The sequence below is a fragment of the Myxine glutinosa genome, chromosome 1, assembly GCF_964187855.1.
Source record: "Myxine glutinosa chromosome 1, kmMyxGlut1.1, whole genome shotgun sequence".
Classification (NCBI taxonomy): domain Eukaryota; kingdom Metazoa; phylum Chordata; class Myxini; order Myxiniformes; family Myxinidae; genus Myxine; species Myxine glutinosa.
In genome coordinates this window covers 56,099,587-56,120,969 of record NC_136261.1, presented here as the reverse complement: position 1 = coordinate 56,120,969, position 21,383 = coordinate 56,099,587, and the positions used below count along the sequence as shown (strand labels likewise).

The window sequence follows — 21,383 nt, the reverse complement described above, 5'->3', positions numbered from 1 at the left end:
GTAAAGACATGAGAATAGGTCCTCCATTCATTTTGCGTCCCACCTCCAATTCTACCTCGATGGGCGAATATGGGATGGGTGCAATTCTACCTCTATGGGCGTAATTGATCCCGCGCCCCATTCGGCTGACCACTAGTCGAGTAACACGAGGTAGGCCTGAGAAGGAGGAGCACGGGGTCGGGGTGAGCGGCGTTGAGATCGGGAGCGGCGGAGGTGATGACGGTAAGAGCCACCATCCAATCAGAGCTCTAGCGGCATGGCGTGAGAGGGCGTGGTAAGGCGCGTCTGGTGAGTTCGAGAAGGTTCGTGGGGCGTGCCTATATAACGCGCTGGGCAAAGCCCTCGTCAGGTCTTATCAGAGGACTTGTCGGGAGAAGGACTTATCAGCAGGACTTGAACGGTGGTGGCGAAAGGATTAGGACTTGCAAGTGGAGAGCGTTGCAAAGGACTTGTTGGGGATACGCGCGTTGTTTGAGGACTTGCGCAGAGAGAGAGAATAAGAGTGTTGAAATCTCGCGAGATCTCGAGACGACGTCACGAATTATTCGTAGCTCCGCACGGTCAGCACGTTTTCAAAGTTAAGTCTGTTCACAATTGTATTTTGTCGTAACTGTATTTTATCTTTCGGCGTGTGAACTTATAGTGAGTCCCTTGGATGTTTCTCGGTGTTTATCTTTAATAAATTAATCGTTTGTTTGCCGCGCGGGGAGTGAGGCCTTGCTGCCTCAGGCTTCCCCCGTCGAAGTTTGTTTCTTCCCTCGCTTTTTGCTAGGTTTTTTGATTTTCCCTTCTCCCCCAAACTTTCACTGAACATCTACTATTTGTCTAACGTTGTAAACCCCACACCCCCCCCCCCCCAAAAAACAAACAAAAAAACAAACAAAGAAAAACTTTTATTTCCCTTTCTCCTCGTGGGCTTTTGCCTCTGCCCACGTGCGCTGTCTCGCCCCACCCCCATTTTCCCCTTGCCTTCCACCTTTTTCCCTGTTCAAGTGACTCATGGTCATCACTCTAGGCTTCCTCTCCCCATTGGTATTTTTGTGAATTCTTCACAGTTATTGTTTTGTTCTTGTTCTTCATTGTTCTAAATAAGAACTTGATTGTTCTTCACAGTTCTGTTTAAATATGTTTAAACTTTCCCCTTCAGTGTTTTGTTCAGTGGTTTATTACAACACGCTGTTTTTCTTCTTATTTAAAAGGCTCCTTTCAATTTCCTCTTCAACTCATTCCATTTCAAAAAAATATTCAATCTCTTATGATTCCAAATCACTCCATGCTCTAAATTCTGATTCATTCCATCCCTCCTCCATTGTTCTTAAACGAATCGCTAACGTGAAAATCACAACAAACCCAATTTGTTATATATGTTCATCTTTCATTAATCATCCACTTTCTAAACTTCCCCCTTGCCCCTCCCCTCCGAATCTCCCCACTTGCCCCTCCCCTCCTAAACTCCCCCCTTGCCCCTCCCCTCCTAAACTCCCCCTTTGCCCCTCCCCTCCTAACCCCCCCCTTGCCCCTCCACTCCAAATGTCCCCCCTTGCCCCTCCCCTCCAAATCTCCCCCCTTGCCCCTCCCCTCCTAAACTCCCCCCTTGCCCCTCCCCTCCTAAACTCCCCCCTTGCCCTTCCCCTCCTAAACTCCCCCCTTGCCCCTCCCATTCAAAACTCTCCCCCAAACCCTCCCCTTCAAATCTCCCCCCCAGCCATCCCTCCCAAATTCTCCCTCCTCCCACCTCCTTCTCACAGCTGCCTCCTCCCCACTTCATCTCCCTTCTATGTCATACCTCCACCTCCCCCAACCTTCTACTTTCCTCTGCCCCCCCCCCCCTCTCAAACAACCCCTCACCGTGCCTCATCCCATCACCATCAAACCTTTCGTCCTCCTCATCCTTCCCTTTCTTGGAACTCTTCTGTAATCTCTGACACACTATCAACTGCTCATCCTACATTCCCCTCTCACCCTTCATCTGACCCTACCCCTCCCCTCCCCTGTCCTACACCCGATGCTCCCCCTCGCTCCTCATTAACGGTATGGACCTCAAACATCCGGGGCCTTCGCTCAAACCTGATTGATCTCTCCATTCAGGTTGCTTCTGACAATCCAGACTTGATCTGCTTAACAGAAACTCTCCTCCTTTAAGATGTCTCTAATTCCTTAATATCTCTTCCTGGTTACTCCCTCCTCCGCTACGATAGACCTGAGCCTCGTCCTGGTGGTGGGGTGGCTATCTTTATCAAAAACTCTCTTCCTCACTCTCCCTGCACTGCCCTCTCTCCACCCCACCCCCAGGAGTACCTCTGTCTACGGCTTCCTCTCCGCTCCCACCTTTTGTTCATATGTGTTCTGTACCGTCCTCCAAACAGTGATGACTCCATTTACATTTCGCTGTCGGACAACATGGACCAACTTCTATCAACTCATCCAAACTCTCTCTTCCTCATATGTGGCGACGTCAACTGTCATCATGCCAGCTGACTGGGTGTGGGTACATCTCTAACCAGCAATGGCACCTCAGCAAAGGACTTCTGCGACTCATTGGGACTGACACAATCTGTCAATTTCCCGACCCGGATCTCAGTCAATGGAGTATCTTCTCTTCTGGACTGGTTATGACTAACTTCCCTGCAAATGTCTGCTGTTCTTCTTCTGCTCCAATCGGTTCTTCTGATCATGTGCTTGTTAAAGTGGACATCTCTCTCCCATTCTCTGAGAGCCTCCTCAGCGCCGACGAGTCTGGCATTTCACTCAGGATGACTGGCACGGTCTGCAAGCAGCCATCAATCATCTGGACTGGTCTCCCATCTCTAATGCCTCTGACATCAATTCTTCCTGGGAATTCTTCCAAAGCAAACTGCTCTCTCTCATGCACAGATTTATCCCACCTCGTCTTTAATTGTCTTACCCTTCCTCCCATCCATGGTACACTGAATCTTGTGGTGAGGCAGTTGCCCTGAATCAACTTGCCTTTGCCTCTTGGATGGCAAATCCAACTGAAGGTAATCTCAGTTCCTTCCACCAAGCTCAAAACAAGTGTATGTCTACCCTCAGGAGTGCCAGGAAGCACTATCTCTCCACACTCAAGATTGAACTCTCAAACCTGTCTCCTTCCTCCAAATCCTGGTGTCATCTGGTCAAATCCGTTTCTGGTGTTTGTTCCCCCTCCATCCCCTCCCTTACCTCAAATGGCTACACAGTTGACACCGCACGTGACAAAGCCGAATGCCTCAACTCTGTGTTTGCCTCAAAATCTTGTGTCCCAAACCCATCTCTCTCTGTTCCTACATTTCCCAGTTGAACCCAACTGCTCCTGGAACTCTGTGTCCTCCTCTCCTGACAAGGTGGAGAAGTTTTTATCAAACCTCGACTCTGATTCTGCAACTGGACCAGATGGCATCAGCCCACGGGTCCTAAAATCCTGCTCTGCCACTCTATCTCACCCTCTCTCTGTTCTTTTCACCCTCTCTTTTGCTCAAGGTCATCTGCCAGCATCTTGGAAATCAGCAAACATTACCGCTTTACACAAAAAAGGTGCAAAAACAGATCCTTGCAACTACAGACCAATCAGCCTGCTTCCAATTTATCAGCAAAGTCATGGAATCCATCATTGCTTCGGATATCAAATCCTTCCTCTTCTCCAATGGCTTGATCTCTGATCATCAATTTGGATTCAGACCAGGTCATTCTACTCTGGACATGTTGCTTCTGTTGTCTCAACAATGGATGGAGGTCCTCAATGCCAAACAGGAAATCAGAGCTGTCTCTCTTGACATATCACGTGCCTTCGATACGGTCTGGCACCCAGCTCTGCTCACCAAACTATCCTCCTATGGTATTCATGGAAATCTCCACTCATGGTTTGCTGACTACCTCTCTGGTCGTAGGCAACGTGTGGCCCTGAATGGATTTCTCTCATCTCCCCTTCCTGTTCTGGCTGGAGTTCCCCAAGGTAGTGTTCTGGGCCCTGTGCTATTTCTGGTCTTCATCAATGATCTCTCCGACTCTCTGGAAAATCCTCTCAATCTCTTTGCTGATGACGCCACTATCTGCCGCTCCATCCTCATCCCTCAGATCGGCAGTCTGCAGCCTCCTCACTCTCTGCAGACCTGGACAAAATCACAGACTGGTCAAACAAGTGGAACATGTCTTTCAATCCTGACAAATCTCACACTCTTACAATGTCTCTCCGAAAGGACAGACTAAAAAACCCTCCCATATACTTTCTCAACAAACCTCTCCAAGAAGTTCTGTCGCTCAAGCTTTTGGGTCTCACTATCTGCCATGATCTTTCTTGGGAAAACCACATTTCCAAGCTGGCCTCCAAAGCCAGTCGCCGACTGGGCATCCTCCGTCGTGCGAAGTCCTTCCTTGGCACACCTGAGCTCCTCACCACATACAAGGCTTTCATCCACAGCTCAATGGAATACTGTTCCCCCCTCTGGGCTGGTGCTCCTGCCTCACACCTAGCTCGGCTTCACGCTGTTGAGGCCAAAGCTTTCAGAATCATTGGAATCTCCTGCGATGAAGTCAACTCCGCGGGCCTTTCACTCACTCACCGCAGGCAGGTTGGTGGTCTTTCTGTCTTCTACCGACTCCTCTCCGGCCTTGCTCCTCCAGCCCTCTCTGTGCACTGTCCCCCCAATATTCTTTCAGGTTGCACAAGATGTCTGCAACCCTCTTATGGTTAAACTGCCAAAATGTAGGCTCTCTGCTCACCTTCACTCTTTCATTCCCCTTTTCTCCCACCTCTGGAACAAACTCCCCCACTCCCTTCAATCCCACTCCTCCCTCCAGGTCTTTAAAACAGCTGTTCACCACCATCTCTTATCTTCCCCCATCCAAAACCTTGATCTTTTCTACCCCCGGTAATTAACCCCAGAGTCCTTGCAGTGTTCATATGGTTTATACCTCTCCCACCTCCCCCCAAGTCCTCCCGATGTCCCTGCTCTCAAATGTTGTGTTTGTGTCCTTCCCCCTCTCTCCCCATCTTATCTGCCACTCCCCTTGTTTTTTTGTGTTTTGTGTGTCGGTTTGACCTTTTTATGATTAATATTAGCTCTTTCACGAGCCTCGATCTTGTATACAAAAAAAAAGAAAAAAAAAAGAGGCGTTGAACTGTACAAAGTATGCGGGCGCAGCCAGAGGCGCCGGTCACGCATATTGCGCTTTTCACCCACGTGAGTAAGCGCGGCCATAGCCGTAAGTGAATAACCGCCAGCCGTGTCAAAGTCCGCTCCCTACCAATTCGCCCCGTGATAACCCGCTCCGTTCAGACGACACGCGGAGAGCTCCTGCCTAAACCTACTTCCATCTCCAAGGGACATGCCGGGGACCAGAGAGAGCTGCACGGAAGCCATCCCTGGACGCGCTGGTGAACATCGTCCTGCCATCTGCAATCCCCGTGTGAGTGTGTTTGTGAGACGGGCCCGTGTCCTTGGGATTAAGAATAAGACTGTATAAGCTGCTCTGTGTCTCTGCTCTTGAATCATTGTGTATAGTGTAAATAAACCTGTTCTTCCTTTCTGATTCGATCGTACCCGTGATTTCTCCATTGACTAAAGGTGGGTTTTCACGGGACACGCGAACGGTTCGCGAAGGATGCGAATGTCGAAAAAATGGCAAAGTCCAACATTCGGAGAAGTTTTTCTCCGAATGTGTCGCGACAATGGAGGCGTAAACTATTCTTGCGCAGTTTGTGCGTAGATCTCACAACGTATGGGTGAATGTCGTGTGTAGCGTTGCCGAACTATGGCCAGTCCACATACATGAAGAACACGCGACTAAAATGCGAACAACACGAATGTTGGACGAATCTCGGGCAACATTCGTGCGGACATTTCGCGACACATGCAAACTTTTTGCGCATATTTCGCGAATAATGAACGTCGTGCGACATTCATGCGAAATTTGTACATATGTCGCGCGATTATCTTGCGACCGGCGATCCGACCGACACTTGGGCAGTATATAAATGCCTTGAAATGTATTGCCAGCAGTTCTTGCCCATAGTAGTAAGGGCATTTTATGAGATATTTCACAAATCTGTTAACTAAATTGTTACCAAAAAATTTCTTCACCAATATGTTTGTAAAGGTGTGTAATAACATGTGTTAAAATGTTGAAGTTCAACTCCCGTGGGAAACCCAGAAAAAAAGCTGTTGAATTCGGGTACCGAAAAATTATTTTCGAGAATTTTTTTTAATTTTATTCGGCCCTTAAGTAACTTATGAGGGGTCAAATAAGGGTTTTTCATGATTCTGAGTTGATTGTTAACATTTATATTTTCACTTTTACATTTACACACAAAGTAGCTTTTATTTCACATACAAATATAATACTCAAGAGTTATTTCTCATTCACAATGTCAGAAGTTTCAACAGTCATTGTCTATGTCTTCTTCAGACTCAACAACATCATGACTGCAGTTTCTGCATGTAATGCCATTACAGACTCCACAGGCCGAGATGCACGTGACCCCATTCTTCTTGCAGCTGCATCGCCGGTTGCTGCAATCTCCATGACAATTACAGCTCGTGAACTGCAATAGCTCCTCAGGAGCCGTGGGGTCCAGTGTTGGAACTGGCTCATACCCATGCACACCTATTGTCCATCCATAGTCACTGGGTTTCAGAGACATGCTGCAGAGACAGAGACATGTTCAGAGACATAGGCAAAGGTGGTGCCGGAGAGGTGACTTCGATCCAACCCATTGAGTGAAAGGGAGTGTTTCCATGAATAGAGACAATGTTTAAATCTATATTGTCTCCAACAAACTGAGTGACTGCATTGTTTGTTTCCCCAACCTCCATAAAGACCACCTGATCATTACTTGACAATTCACTTTCACTGGCTGGCACTTTGGCTGTCATCACTGATTGATCCTCAAGCGCAGCATCAACCGCAACCTCATCATTGATCTGTTCATCGGTTTCCTCCACAATGGTGTCAAGAGTGCCAGAAGTATCTGGAACATCATCTCCACTCCTACTATTAAGGAAGCAGTATTTGTAGTTTTGTGTCTCCGTGTAAGACTCAGTGTATCCCAGCCGGTGGAACTTGTTGAGCATCCATTTTGACCCAAATCTATGATCAAGTTGTATGGCAAGCCCCATTTGGTGTGGCAATACTCCAGACCGAGGTCGACAGGCCTTAATAAAATTCTGCCCCCAAACGGCAACTCTTTCGTCTGTCTTGACAATCGGTCTCAAGAACATCTGAAGGCTTGCAGGAACAAGTGTCAGCTGACTATCGATGTCAGTCATACTGTGTGTGGTGGGGTATGACTTTGGACCTAAATCAATCAAGGCAATATCATTGGATATGAACTTGAGTGCCGTCTTTATGATCTGAGTCTTCTCATCTCCATGGTCAAGATTAGCATGATGCTCTCGCAGAATATTGTCGGTGCCATCTTTGAGACAGAGTACATCTGCCCTTCTTTCCTGTGTTGTGAAATACAAGGTGTCTTCGTATTTCTCTAGAAGTTTTATCTTTAGCCAATGCTTTGAATAAGAAAGGCTCTTCTCTGGTGACTGATCAAACTCCTGCAGCTTTTCATGGACTTGGTCCATGTTCATTACCCCATGCTCTAATTCTGAGTCTAACCATTCGCAGAATTCAATAAAAACTGCCTCTCGCTCCTCATCAATACTCCTCTGTCCTCTCTTCCTTTTTCCTTCCTCATCAGTCTTGGACAAACTGTCACCTCTCGCAAACATAAGTTTGCATCGCAAATGGTACAGTGTTTCTTCTGCTACCAAGTCGTTGATCCCTTCCAGGCGTCCAGTGACTTCAGTGCCCCAGTCATCCCCGCGACTCCGTGCTGTCTTCAGCAAGCTTGCCTTCAGTGTATCTGCAGTCAAATTATCTGGCACTCTGTATTTCTTTCTAGCTTGTGCTGGATTATTTTTGTAGAGCTGGGCTGGTTGGTTGCAAAGAATGCATACATCCTTATACAGGAGGTCAACTGACTGTGATCTTCTAGAACTGCAGCCAGTTGATGAACTGAACTCACAAGTAGTGCGTCTTCTCTTCAACTTTGATGACTCTTTCTCTGCCTTTGATGCTTGAGCTGACTTCTTGGTGGTTGCAACAAAGTTGTTGTACAGATCATTTTTACACTTCTGGTGGTACCTCAGTTTTCCTTCCTTTTGAGCCTCCTTCATACGTTCCACAACAGTAACATTTTCGACAGTTTCTGCTTGTTTCAATAAAGTTGAATATCCCTTTGGAGTTGCCTGTATGAGCCTTTCAGCTGGTGTATCCGAGCGTGCACAGATGAAGCAATTGAGCACAGGTGGAGTAACGTCTTCATCCATATTGCTAGACTCCATGTCCTGCAAAGTAGAAAATGAGATATATTTAGAAATTATTTTTCCACAAAGGAGTGTCTGTGGTGAAATATAAATGTTAACAATCAACTCTGAATCATGAAAAACCCTTATTTGACCCCTCATAAGTTACTTAAGGGCCGATTTAAAAAAATTAAAATTCTCGAAAATAATTTTTCGGTACCCGAATTCAACAGCTTTTTTTCTGGGTTTCCCACGGGAGTTGACCTTCAACATTTTAACACATGTTATTACACACCTTTACAAACATATTGGTGAAGAAATTTTTTGTTAACAATTTCGTTAACAGATTTTCATATGTTTCCCTTACTATAGGTCAGTAACAGAAGATGGACCAGCAAGCTCTGAAATCTGTCCTGTCCATTGATGAAGAGGAAGCTTTTGATATTGAAGAGGAAGCTATCTCTGAGGGCCTTTCACTCACTCACCGCAGGCAGGTAGGTGGTCTTTCTGTCTTCTACCGACTCCTCTCCGGCCTTGCTCCCCCAGCTCTCTCTGTGCTCTGTCCCCCAAATATTCCAACAGGTCGCACAAGATCTGCCAGCAAGCCTCTGATGGTTAAACTGCCGAAATGTCGGCTCTCTGCTCACCTTCACTCCTTCATTCCTCTTTTCTCCCGCCTCTGGAACAAACTCCCACACTCCCTTCAATCCCACTCCTCCCTCCAGGTCTTTAAAACAGCTGTTCACCACCATCTCTTATCTTCCCCCATCCAAAACCTTGATCTTTTCTACCCCCACTAATTCACCCCAGATCCACCTTGTTTGTAATTCCAACTTCTTTCCCGGTAGTCCTGGCAGTGTCCATATGTTTTATGCCTCTCCCACCCCCTTTCCCATGCCTCCCCCCCAAAGCCCTCTCCCTCCCACAGATCTCTCGATGTCTCCATGTCTCTCGGTTCCTGCTCTCAAATGTTGTGTTTGTGTCCTTCCCCCTCTCTCCCCATCTTGTCTACCGCTCCCGATGTTATTTGTTTTATGTCGGTTTGTCGGTTTGTCGGTTTGTCTTTCTGTGTGATAAATGTTCGCTCTTTCACGAGCCTCGATCTTGTATACAAAAAAAAAAAAAAAAAAAAAAAAAAGCTCTGCTGCTTGTTGCTGTAGGACTGTGTTGGAAGCGCAAGTGTGAAGAAGAGGAAGGAAAAGCACCAGAGAAAAAGAGAAAGCAGTATGTAAAGACTGTGTGGGTCCACAACTGGTTGCTGGAGCAGCAGAGACTTCAGCATGGTTGGTACGGACAGCTCATGGAGGCACTGGAAGAAGGAGACCTGACAACATACAAGAGACTGCTCAGAATGGATCCTGACCTCTTCAGGGTACTGGTGGACAGACTCACTCCCCGACTGCTGAAGCAAGACACCAAAATGAGGAAAGCTCTACCTGTTGGACTCAAGGTTGCCCTGACACTGAAACTGTCGGAATCTGTTTGGGGTTTAACGAAGATTTTGCGAACATCACGCACGTCGTGAGTAGGTCGTGCGCATATGACGAAGCTTTTTAGACATTTTTGAGAGCAAATCACGACCCGGGATGCTGGAAACGTTCGCTATAAATTTCAAACATTTTTGAAATACCCGCCGAACAAAAAACGACTCCTGCGAACAATTGACGACGCTTCCGAACCCCCGCGCATGTTTGGCGAACTTTTGGAGCCTAAAATACGAATGTTGGACTTTGCCATTTTTTCGACATTCGCATCCTTCGCAAACCGTTCGCATGTCCGTGAAAACCCACCTTAAGCGTTGTATGAATAAAACCGCTTGAATCGCGTTCCACCATCTAAACGGCGCGGATCGCGTGTACGCAACCACTCGGCGTATCAACACACGTGGTTCGTGCGAGGCCCGTCTCCTCGCTTCAGGGCAGCGAGAGTATTTAGGTAATAGCAAATTTGGTCCTGATGTCCGGAAGGGACGTCATAGGTCTCGGGTCGCACCTGGTCAGTCAAAGACAAGGGGACTAATCCCCCCTTGGTAAGGGGAGAAGGCCGGCGACAGATCCACAACAATATATATATATATATATATATATATATATATATATATATATATATATATATATATATATATATATATATTGTTACGGTTCTCCACCGCCCTTCTTACCCTTACCAAGGGGGGATTAAGCCCCTTGTTCTTTCTGGGCTTGGCGGAACCGAGAGACTTGCAACGCCCCTCCCGGACAAACGCAAGGTAGGGTTTCGGGACAATCCTCGCTCATACCTAAATCCCTGTGCCACCACGGAAGCGGGGAAGCAAGCCTCACACGAGCCACGTGTGATTTGGGGTACACTGAGCAGATTGAGTACCACATGGTCCGTGCAGTCACCGTTAATTATTGGACCGCGATTAGAGCGGTTCTATTCGTACCACGCTTAGTCAATGAGGAAATCACAGGAACGATCGAATGGAAAAGGAAGAACACAGGTTTAATGATTATTCCCACACGTATGTACAATGATCGGTACGCAGAGACACAGAGCAGCACTTAACCAGTCTTATTCTTAATATCCCAGACTCGGGCCCGTCACACTCACACAGGGGATTGCAGGCTGGTTGATGTTCAGGCCAACCGCGGCGACGTGGTCGTCCAGGAACGGCCCCGTCCGGCTCTCCATGGTCCCCGCACGTCCCGCGAAGATGGCAAGCAGGTGGTGGAAGGATCCTCATAGTGCGTCTCCCGAACAAAAGGCAGCCGATGAGTTAAGAAGGAAAATACGCGTCTCTCAGCGCGGCTGGCAGTTACACAGCGCGCTATCACTCGCGCAGCTTAATGCACTGTACGCGGCTCGGCTTCAAGCTCAAACCGAGCATTGCTTTATACTAGGGCGTGCCCGTACGTGGGTGCAAAAAAACATGCGTGCAAACAACAACAACAAAAAAAAACTTTGAAACCACGTGGCAGTAACGACCACAGAACCCCCCCCTCTATTTACATGAAATGGTTTGGTCCATTTGCAAAGCCAAAGCGAACGGCTTGCGAGTACGGTAGAACCCCCCCCCCCCCCTCTATTTACATGAAATGGTTTGGTCCATTCGCCAAGCCAAAGCGAACGGCTTGCGAGTACGGTGACCATACCTTGGGAACCACTTGTCCGATTAATTTCAAACCTTGAAAAGGCACATCCTCGGGTCCCCAGCAATATACCTGGCAAGTTTCAAGTATATCGGACCCGTGGTTGTCGAGAAACAGCGGTCACAGACAAACACACAGACACACAGAGATTACTGGAATTATAGATAGACTAGGGCATTGCCCGTACTATATCTATATCTAAAATTATATCCCCCCCCTCTATTTACATGAAATGGTTTGGTCCAAAGCGAACGGCTTCCGGAGTTTGGTAAAGAAATCGCCATCGCGTGCACAAACGCGCAGGAAAGCGAATGAATCGCAAATTCGTTTTTATTAGTTTTAAAACATCGTTTAACGCCAACATAGCGCCAACATAGTTTGCAAACGTGAAATAAATGAATACGCTCTCAAATGTGCCATCCGAGGCAGAGTGTGTCCGCCACGTTCGGCACACGCGATAGTTCGCTGCTCTCTGATTGGTTGAATCGTTTTTTGGACATAGCTCGGTAAGTAATTGTCCGATTAATATGAAACCTTGAAAAGGCACATCCTCGGGTCCCCAGCAATATACCTGGCAAGTTAAAAGTATATCGGACCCGTGGTTGTCGAGAAACAGCGGTCACAGACAAACAAACGTACAGACAGAGATTACTGGAATTATAGATAGATTAGCGCGTATCCTGGTTCATGCGCGTCTTTCTTCACTCAATGCCAACTCAGTCCTTGTACCGCTCTCTTCAATCCAGCTACTCGCGTGTCCTCTTGCTCACCGCACGCTCTTTCAACTTCTCACCTCTTCTGTAACTCACCGCACTGCTGGAACTCAACTCCCAACTGCCGGTGCTCAGTCCTCTTGGGGGCTTTGCGCAACGGCTTATATTGATACGCCCCGAACCTTCTCGAACCTTCCAACCACGCCCTGTGACGCAGTGCTGCCGCCACACCCTCCGAGCCCTGATTGGCGGCTTGCGCTTACCGTCAGCTCCTCTGCTGCCCTCATTCGGCCCCGTCCCGACCCTCCTAGGCCTGCCTCATGTTAATTCGCCCAAAATTAACCAAAGTCAGCGCAAAGGGGCATGAGGCTAGGGAGGCGGGATAGTCAATGGAAGTAGAAGTAGGACCTATTCTCCTTACTCTACTCAATGCAGAACTAACATAGGAAAAGGACTAAGCTCACAAATACTATGAAATAACTGAACTATCGTGAGGATACATGTTGTTTGTGTGACTAAATATGAGGGGGAGATTTAACCTTTATTATACTGACTGTACAAAACTCAAAACCGCAACAATGTATATATATATATATATATATATATATATATATATATATATATATATATATATATATATATATATATATATATATATATATATATATATATATATATATATATATATATATATATATATAAAACACAGTTTGTGTGTGTGTGTGTAATGCTACCGATAGACTCCTAAACGGAGAGGCTCACGTACTTGATATTTGGCACAGACATGGCCATTGAGCCTGGGAAGAACATGGCCGACCTAAAAATTTATTTCATAATTTTTTTTGCCTTATTTTTACCTCAGCGCATTTCAGCGAGGAATATTATGCACGGAATCTGACCGGTCGCAGAGCAGTGCACTGATTCGCTCAGAGCGATCACGTGATGTTCCTTGCCGCCATTAACTCAGTTACGCGTTCGCACGTATTTCAGAGCGAAAAGCGATTGCGTTTTTTCACATTTCAGCGACGAACATTGCCATTCACACCACATAGGTTTTGGTAATGTCGGAGTTTACGGGCGTAAACTGGATAGGTGGTTGTAATGTCAGAGTTTACGGGCGTAAACTGGATAGGTGGTTGTAATGTCGGAGTTTACCACTGGATAGGTGGCTGCCTTCAAACCAACTGCCTTGACGAATGCTTTGTCGAGTCTTACAGGTAGAGCAGTACCATGTCTTCCCGTCTGATACATCACCACGAGTAATAAAACCACAATGGACATTACATCGAGGGCAAATACAATAATTATTGATGAGTCTGCGACGTGCACACCACTTAATAATGTCAGGTATTAGAGCCAAAGAAGTGATAGTATGATTAATACCTGACATTATTAAGTGGTGTGCACGTCGCAGACTCATCAAGAATTATTGTATTTGCCGTCGATGTAATGTCCATTGTGGTTTTATTACTCGTGGTGATGTATCAGACGGGAAGACATGGTACTGCTCTACCTGTAAGACTCGACAAAGCATTCGTCAAGGCAGTTGGTTTGAAGGCAGCCACCAGCCACCTATCCAGTTTACGCCCGTAAACTCCGACATTACAACCACCTATCCAGTTTACGCCCGTAAACTCCGACATTACAACCACCTATCCAGTTTACGCCCGTAAACTCCGACATTACAACCACCTATCCAGTTTACGCCCGTAAACTCCGACATTACAACCACCTATCCAGTTTACGCCCGTAAACTCCGACATTACAACCACCTATCCAGTTTACGCCCGTAAACTCCGACATTACCTAGGTTTATTTTTCACCACGAGGTTCACCTGTCAGTTTTGCCATGCCTTGAAATGGAAGGGAGAAACACCAGGAATGTGTTGCAGGGGAGGCAATGTCCTTTCGCCTTCTCTCCAATCTCCACCGGAACCTTTGAAAGAACTACTTCAATCAACTACGACTCAATCCAGACACTTCCTGAAGGAAATCCATAATTACAACTCTTCGTTCCAAATGACTTCATTTGGAGCAGATCGCGTCGTCACTGGACAAGGATTCATGCCTACATTCAAGGTGCAAGGCCAGGTACACCACCTCATTGGCTCTATCCACCCTCAACCAGGTGAGCAACCAAAATTTTTACAAATCTATTTTATGGGTGACCACCGAGAACTCCCCCTCCCCCTCCCCCTCCCCCCCTCCTCCCCCTCCCCCTCCCCTCCCCCTCCCTCCCCCTCCCACCCCTCCCTCCCCCTCCCACCCCTCCCTCCCCCTCCCCTCCCCCCTCCCACCCCTCCCTCCCCCTCCCGTCCCCCTCCCACCCCTCTCCCATCCCTCCCCCTCCCCCTCCCCCCCTCTCCTCCCCTCCCCATCCCCCCTCACGTTTATACACGGAATGCCGGGTACTTCCCCCCCCCCTCTCCTCCCCTCCTCCCCTCCCCCCCTCTCCTCCCCTCCCCCCCTCTCCTCCCCTCCCCCCGTTCCCCTCCCCTCCTCTTCCCCCTCCCCTCCCCCAGCCGGCAATGCCGGGTACTTCTGCTAGTATATATATAATCGGGAGATTAAATCAGATGCGGATGTAGCTTCAGGACTTCGATCTTTAATTTGACAAGCTTTCGACCAACAAAGGTCTGCCTCTGAGTCTACAAAAACAGCAGGCATGTATATCAGTCAAGTATGTATCGTGATATGTGTGTAAGATGTGTGATATGTGTAGAAAATGCATACAAAAGGAAGAGCCACGCCAAAGCTCACTCACCAGCCCCAAGTTCAACGGAAGTGAAGTGCACCTTACAGTTACCGTTTGCGTTACAGTTCCGGTGCACGTGCATATACAAATATAGAGATACATACATACATAAACACACAAGCATATATTCATATACCATTTATATTCATATAATATATTTATATAAATGACATATAAGGTAGAATGAATGAATGGGTGAATGAATGAATGAATGAATGAATGGGTTACGGTTAACAATTTGATTGGGTTGATGTCGGAACATGCTTTAATCATCAAAATTTATGCCATGAGGGATTTTTGTCCGAAGTTTATGTATCCAAAAGGACTCACGTTTCAGAATCGTTGTGTGTGATCGATTTGTGATTGATTCAATGGCAGAGATTTGAATGTCATTTATGGAGTGATCCGGTTGATTAAAGTGTATCGTGTAAGGTAGAGATTTGCCCTGACTGGTGTGGAAGTTATTGATTTCTGACCGGGTGTTATTAAATCGTGTGTCGAGTGTATTCTCAGTTTTTCCAACATATTGTTTGTTGCACTTTTGGCAAGTGATTAGGTATATGACCCATGTAGATTTGCAGTTCATATAGGAGGTGATGGGGAATTTTTGTCCAGTGCTAGAACTACAAAATTTGTTTCCTTCTAGTAAATGCTTGTGAATAATGCATTTGTTTGCTGTGCATTTATAGAAGCCAGGGATCCTAGTTTGTTTGTTGTGGGGCTGTGGGTGCTTTGCTTTTACCAAGAGGTCCCTGAGTGTCCGACCACGTCGAAATGATGTTCGTGGAGGTTGAGGAAATGTGGTGCCGAGTGTTTCTGATTGATGGAGGAGAGGAAGGGCCTTATTCAGAATACTTGGCAATTGGGATGAGGTAGCAGAGTCGGTGGTTACCAGTGGGACACGGTTCGTTGCAGGTTTGGGTTTGTAAGTCAGAAGGTCTGCCCTCAGTATGCGTTTTGCTCGGGTTATTGCTTCTTTCACAGAGTGAGGGTCATAGTTTCTTGCAATGAAGTGTGTTTCTAATTGGCAGAGAGAAGTTTCTTCTGCCATTTTTGTTGAGCAAATGCGTCTTACTCTGAGTGCTTGACTGTATGGTATGCTTGCAATTGTATGTTTGGGAGCGAGAGGATTTGAGCTCTTAAAATCACATTTTACATGCGATGTAATGACACATTTCAAACTGTATTTCCCATGTGCATGCACATGCATTCACATGTTATCAGAAGTAAATATACATTGCCAGTAACCATTTTGTGTTACTGCATGTGCATGCACAGCATCAAACTCAATATGTCGAAATGTCACACACGTCCATGCCCGTGGGATTCCCACGGGTGACCCCACTAGTACTACATATACTGTACATAGTTTGGGGAGTGCGTGGCTTTGACAGGCCCCTCCGTTTTGTGAGATGGGGGGGGGGGGAGGGGAAGGGAAGGAAGAAAAAATTTCCCATGCAAAGAGTGCTTCATAACGTCAGTGTTGCACATGTAAAAAAGGAAATTGCAATATGCTCTGCCAACATCACCAGGAGGCACTACACGGTACATTTACATAGAGAATTTACACCCCTCTCCCAGTCCCCAAATGAGGCCGCGGCCACATAGCCGATGTTACCCCCCAGACAAAATTGTATTTGTATTTGTACCCCGGGTAAAGAATATAAGTGTTTATAGCTGGAGTACCTGGCGTTCCTCAAGCGAAAAAGAAACATTTACATATTTGAAATGAGGGCAAATATAATGGAAAAGCAATTACATCCAAATCAGAATCCATCACAAATGTCAAATAAGCATTTTACCTTTTCGTTGAATATCTGCTGGTGAATGTGCCGATCATCACGTTTCTGAGTTAAGTATGATGACGTCAAGAAGAAGAAGAAGCCCTACCACCAACTTCGACCGCTTCCGGAATTGTTTTATTGTTTGTTTTCCAATGCCTGGTGATTGTTTTGTATGTATTTTTGTGTTACTGCACGGAATTTGCCTATTGATCGTTTTAAGGCGTTTATGAACTATTATAATATTTACTTGTATATGACTGTCATTAATCAAAAAACCTTAGGCACTGTAGAGCGATTTTAAATAAAAAAAATCAAAGAAAAAACGAACTTTTTTGGCCTAAAACACTCCCAAGCACTCACTGATGAACCTCTTAAAGTTTGAGGAAGATCTGTTCAGCCATCTCTGAGAAAAATGGCGACACACAGACACAGACCAACAGCTCCCTTATATAGTGGATGATTATGATTTTCTATGTTTAACTTGTTTCAATTTCTTTCTTGTCATTTTCTTTTTTTTTCGTTTTAACTATTCTTTGCGATATTTATGCATTGTATTTTTTTATCTTATGTGCTTTGAGGTTTCTGCAGTTTGATGAGAGGTACATTTTGCTTCCTCAAAATACAGTGTTATAGGCTTTGTTCAATTCCTTTTGAAACAATATATGAATATCTACCTCCTTGCACATCTCCCTCATTCCTTATCAACAGTGGTGTACCTCAGGGTTCTGTACTGTCTCCAACACTCCTCCTTCTTTTTATCAATGACCTTCTTTCTTCTACAAATAACCAAATGCACTCGTATGCTCGACATTTCATTCCTCCATGTTTTTCCCATCTGGCCCATCTTCACTCACTCGATCTACATCTCGTTTGATCACAGCCACCTCTTCAAATTCAGATTTGGACAAGATTTCCCAGTGGGGCAAATGTAACCAGGTTAAGTTTAATGCTTCGAAAACTCAATTTCTTCCTATCTCTCTCTCCAAAACTCCTCTCAACTTTCCAATCTCCTTTGAAAGCTCAACAATTATACCATGTGATACAAGAAACCTACTAGGTATTACCCTGACATCAAATTTATCCTGGAATCCACACATTACACAGATAGCTAAGCCTGCCTCAAATAAACTGGGAGTCCTGTTCAGATGTTGAAGATTCTTCTCCTCTCGACAGTTGCTTCAACTATATAAAGGATTGATTCGTCCTTGTCTGGAGTGCTGCTTTCACATCTGGGGTGGTTCTAGCTCCACATACTTACTGGACAAAATTTAATCCAAAGTAATCCAACTTGTCAACTCTCCCAATCTGACCTCAAATCTCGACCCGTTCAAATCACGGTGCAAAGTCGGCTCACTTTCTCTTTTCTACAGATATTACTTCGGTATCTGCTCCCAAGAACTTGCTGCTTGTGTACCTCCACCATTAGCGAGACCACGAAATACTCGACAAATCACTACATCTCATGATTATTGTTTGGCCATTGGCAATTCAAGGGTAGGATATTATGTTTGTTTCTTCCCCTCCACTGCCAAACTATGGAACTCTTTACCTTCACATATCTTTCCAAACACTTACGACCTTCCCCTTTTCAAAAAGCAGATTTTTTTAATTCCTCAAAAACTCTTCGACTATTCTCTCTTTCTTCACTTTTCTATCAATGCAGCCCTTTTATTTAGGCCTGGCCTCGATGAGGACTATATAGTCCGTGACTGGAGCCTTCAACATTAAAAAAAATACATAGGATATTACCCACAGATATGGCAAATGTCCTCAGGAGCTCTTTGTATTACAACAATTATTGGGAAAAAAAAATCATCACCAAACAGTCAAAAATGTATATAATTAAACTGATATGGATGTCACCTGTACATTTATTCACTTTAAATAAAAAGACTGTTTCAAGCTTCATATGTGAATGAATGAATGAATGAATGATCGTTTTAAGGCCATTTTCCCCGCTAGAGCGGGGGTTAGCGGGGGTTCAAGCTTCATATGTGATGTTTGTAAATAGAGGGACAATGGCGGACAATATCTCTTGTAGTCTTAATGTTTTTGACAGTTTATTCAAACATGCTCTTTAATATTTCAATTATCTTAGGCAAATTTTGGACCTTCAGTAGTAACTGTGGTTTATAATATGGATGCAGTTATCATTCATAAACAATAAATCATATATAATTAAGAGCAGTATCATTTTCTGCAATTTTATTTTTTTCCATTTTTGATGCTACACTTCTGAAATTAATCATAGTACCCTAAAGAAATTTTGTGGGAAATTTGGTGCTTTTCTCCGGCCTGTAACGGTATTTCCTATAAGCCACCTTCCTATAAGCAATGTTATTAGATGACTCTCAATTTAGACCAGGAAGTTGGTCCCACAGTCGAGGTTTGGGTGGCAGAAGGCGGTGGTGGGAGGGATTCGTACAAATCGTCAGGTTCACTATGTTTTTTCGTTCAATATTTTTGGAGATTAGCAAAACTATACATTTTTGGAATATTCAGAGCATGATGAATCCAAAAATTAAAGTTGGCATTTGCATAGACACCTGCATGGCCGCCATTTTGGATTTTCAAAATGGCCACCATAAAATACATATTTTGTGCTATCTCGGCTTCTAGTCAACCTAGAATCTTATTTTAATATGCTAATCCTATGTTTTCTTGGTGGGTTCTTGGTTTCTTGGTTTTCTTGGTTAGCCTTGGTGGGCTAACCTGAACTTGGTGGGTTCAAACCATTGGTGGGTTCTTGTCTCATTCTGGATCATTAGACTGCTAATCCTAACACTTACTTCACTTTTAGGACTTTCCAGATGACACTCAGGACAGTGATGAAGATCTGTAAAAGCATATTCCTGAACGGTATAGACCTAGTAGATCCTGTGTATAGGACTTATAGTTCAATCTGATACTAACAAGGCTGCTTTCTTGCTTTATAAAACCATACCTATAACTTCAAAGGACTTACAATATCATGTATTGTGTAATACAGTTATATCACAAATATAAAGACAATGATTTTCAATTACCTTTGTTGCTTTTCTATAATCCTGATCACTATTTTGAGGCCTTTATTGGATTCCTTGACCCAGGAAACATAGGATGAGTATATTTAATTAAGTCTCTAGGTTGACTAGAAGCCGAGATCGCGCAAAATATGTATTTTATGGCGGCCATTTTGAAAATCCAAAATGGCGGCTATACAGGTGTCTGTGCAAATGCCAACATTGATTTTCGGATTCACCATGCTCTGGTGATTCCAAAAATGCACAGGTTTGCTGATCTCCCAAAATTTTGAACGAAATTATATTTGTTAACATAGTGAACCTGACTAAAATGAAAGACACCATTTCTTCAAATCTTTGTGCACAATTTCTAAAATAATATTTTAAAATGTTCATCGGGGAAGCAATTATACAATAGTGAGATAGTAAATATCACAACAGGCTAATTTTTGGGGTTGATACTGCCACTATTGGCCTAATTACATGTTGTTTGCACCAGAATTGTCCCGTTACACAAAACTGAGCGTCCCATGCCTTTTGCAACATTTGCAATCATCTCTCAGCAATGCAAGTTGAGCCTGGTGTTGGCTTAGCGGTTAGGGTGCCGGCTTGGGTTCCTAGGATCCTGGGTTCGAAATCCCGGTCGATCGCTGAATTAACACCAGGGGGGTTGACTCAGCCTGTCATCCTTCCGAGGTCGGCAAATTGAGTACCAGTTCACTGGTAATTCCCTGTGTGCCGCAAGAGGCGACTAACAGGGTTGGCGGCAGCAAGAGCATCCGGCCATAAAACATTGCTTCAAAAAGGGGACCACAGTGCTAGAAAAGGGCCAACCCCTGCTCTGCAGGGAAAAATGGCCTCCAAAGGTGGTTCTTTTTCTTTCTCAGCAATGCAAGATGAAGCATCATTAATCCAGGAGCACACATGTATGTAGCTGTATACCTACTGTACAGTCACAAACTACAACGTTTTTAGCCAGATGCTGTTTTTTTTTACATATTCAAAAATACAAACAACACTTGATCTACTTGCAGCAGGTTTCTCACAGTTTGTAGCATCAAACTAACACTATAAGTCACATGGAAAAGAGGCACAAATGTCGGAAGAATGTGATGAAGTCTCTGATTTGCTGAACGGCTCAGCTTGATGCCACGGAAACCATATCCTTCGATATCATTGGAATCTCCCGTAATGAAGCTGAATCAATAGGTCTCTCTGTCTTATATTGCCTCCTTTCTGGTCTTGCTCCGTCTGCTCTTTCTGTGCTCTGCCATAGTTCTCTCCCACCCTCCGCCCAACCCCCAAATTTCTGCAGGGCACACGCAGTTTGCCAGTAGCCCCCTTCTGGTGAAAACCCAGAATCACTGCTCAACCCTTTTCTTTACCTGTGCAGCCAATTTCCACATTTTATTCAATGTCTTTCTTCCCTCTGGAGCTTCAAGACAGATGTTCAGCGCAATCTCAGTTTCACCACAATCCTCCATCTACAACCATGAACTTTTCTACCCATCTCACCTCCCCCCTACCTATTCATCCTCCCTAAGCCCACATCTTTCCAAGTTTCCAGTTTTTCCTTCGACCTCTTTGGCTGAGAGTGTGTAGCTGTGTCCATCTTCTTCCCCTCCCGAGTCCTCCCCTTGCCATCATTCTTCCCCACATCCTTTATTTCTACAATTATCTCCCTATGTTGTCCCTCAACCATGC

At 45.2% G+C, this 21,383-nt stretch overlaps 1 protein-coding gene across 1 annotated transcript in view; it reads right to left on the bottom strand.

Moving 5' to 3' along the window:
* MPL (MPL proto-oncogene, thrombopoietin receptor) overlaps window positions 1-21,383 on the bottom strand; it is a 180,944-nt gene that overhangs the window by 69,772 nt on the left and 89,789 nt on the right. The window contains exon 15 of the transcript XR_013622428.1: window positions 14,662-14,786. The gene's annotated coding sequence lies outside the window, so the exon portion shown is untranslated. The remainder of the gene's footprint in view (window positions 1-14,661; window positions 14,787-21,383) is intronic.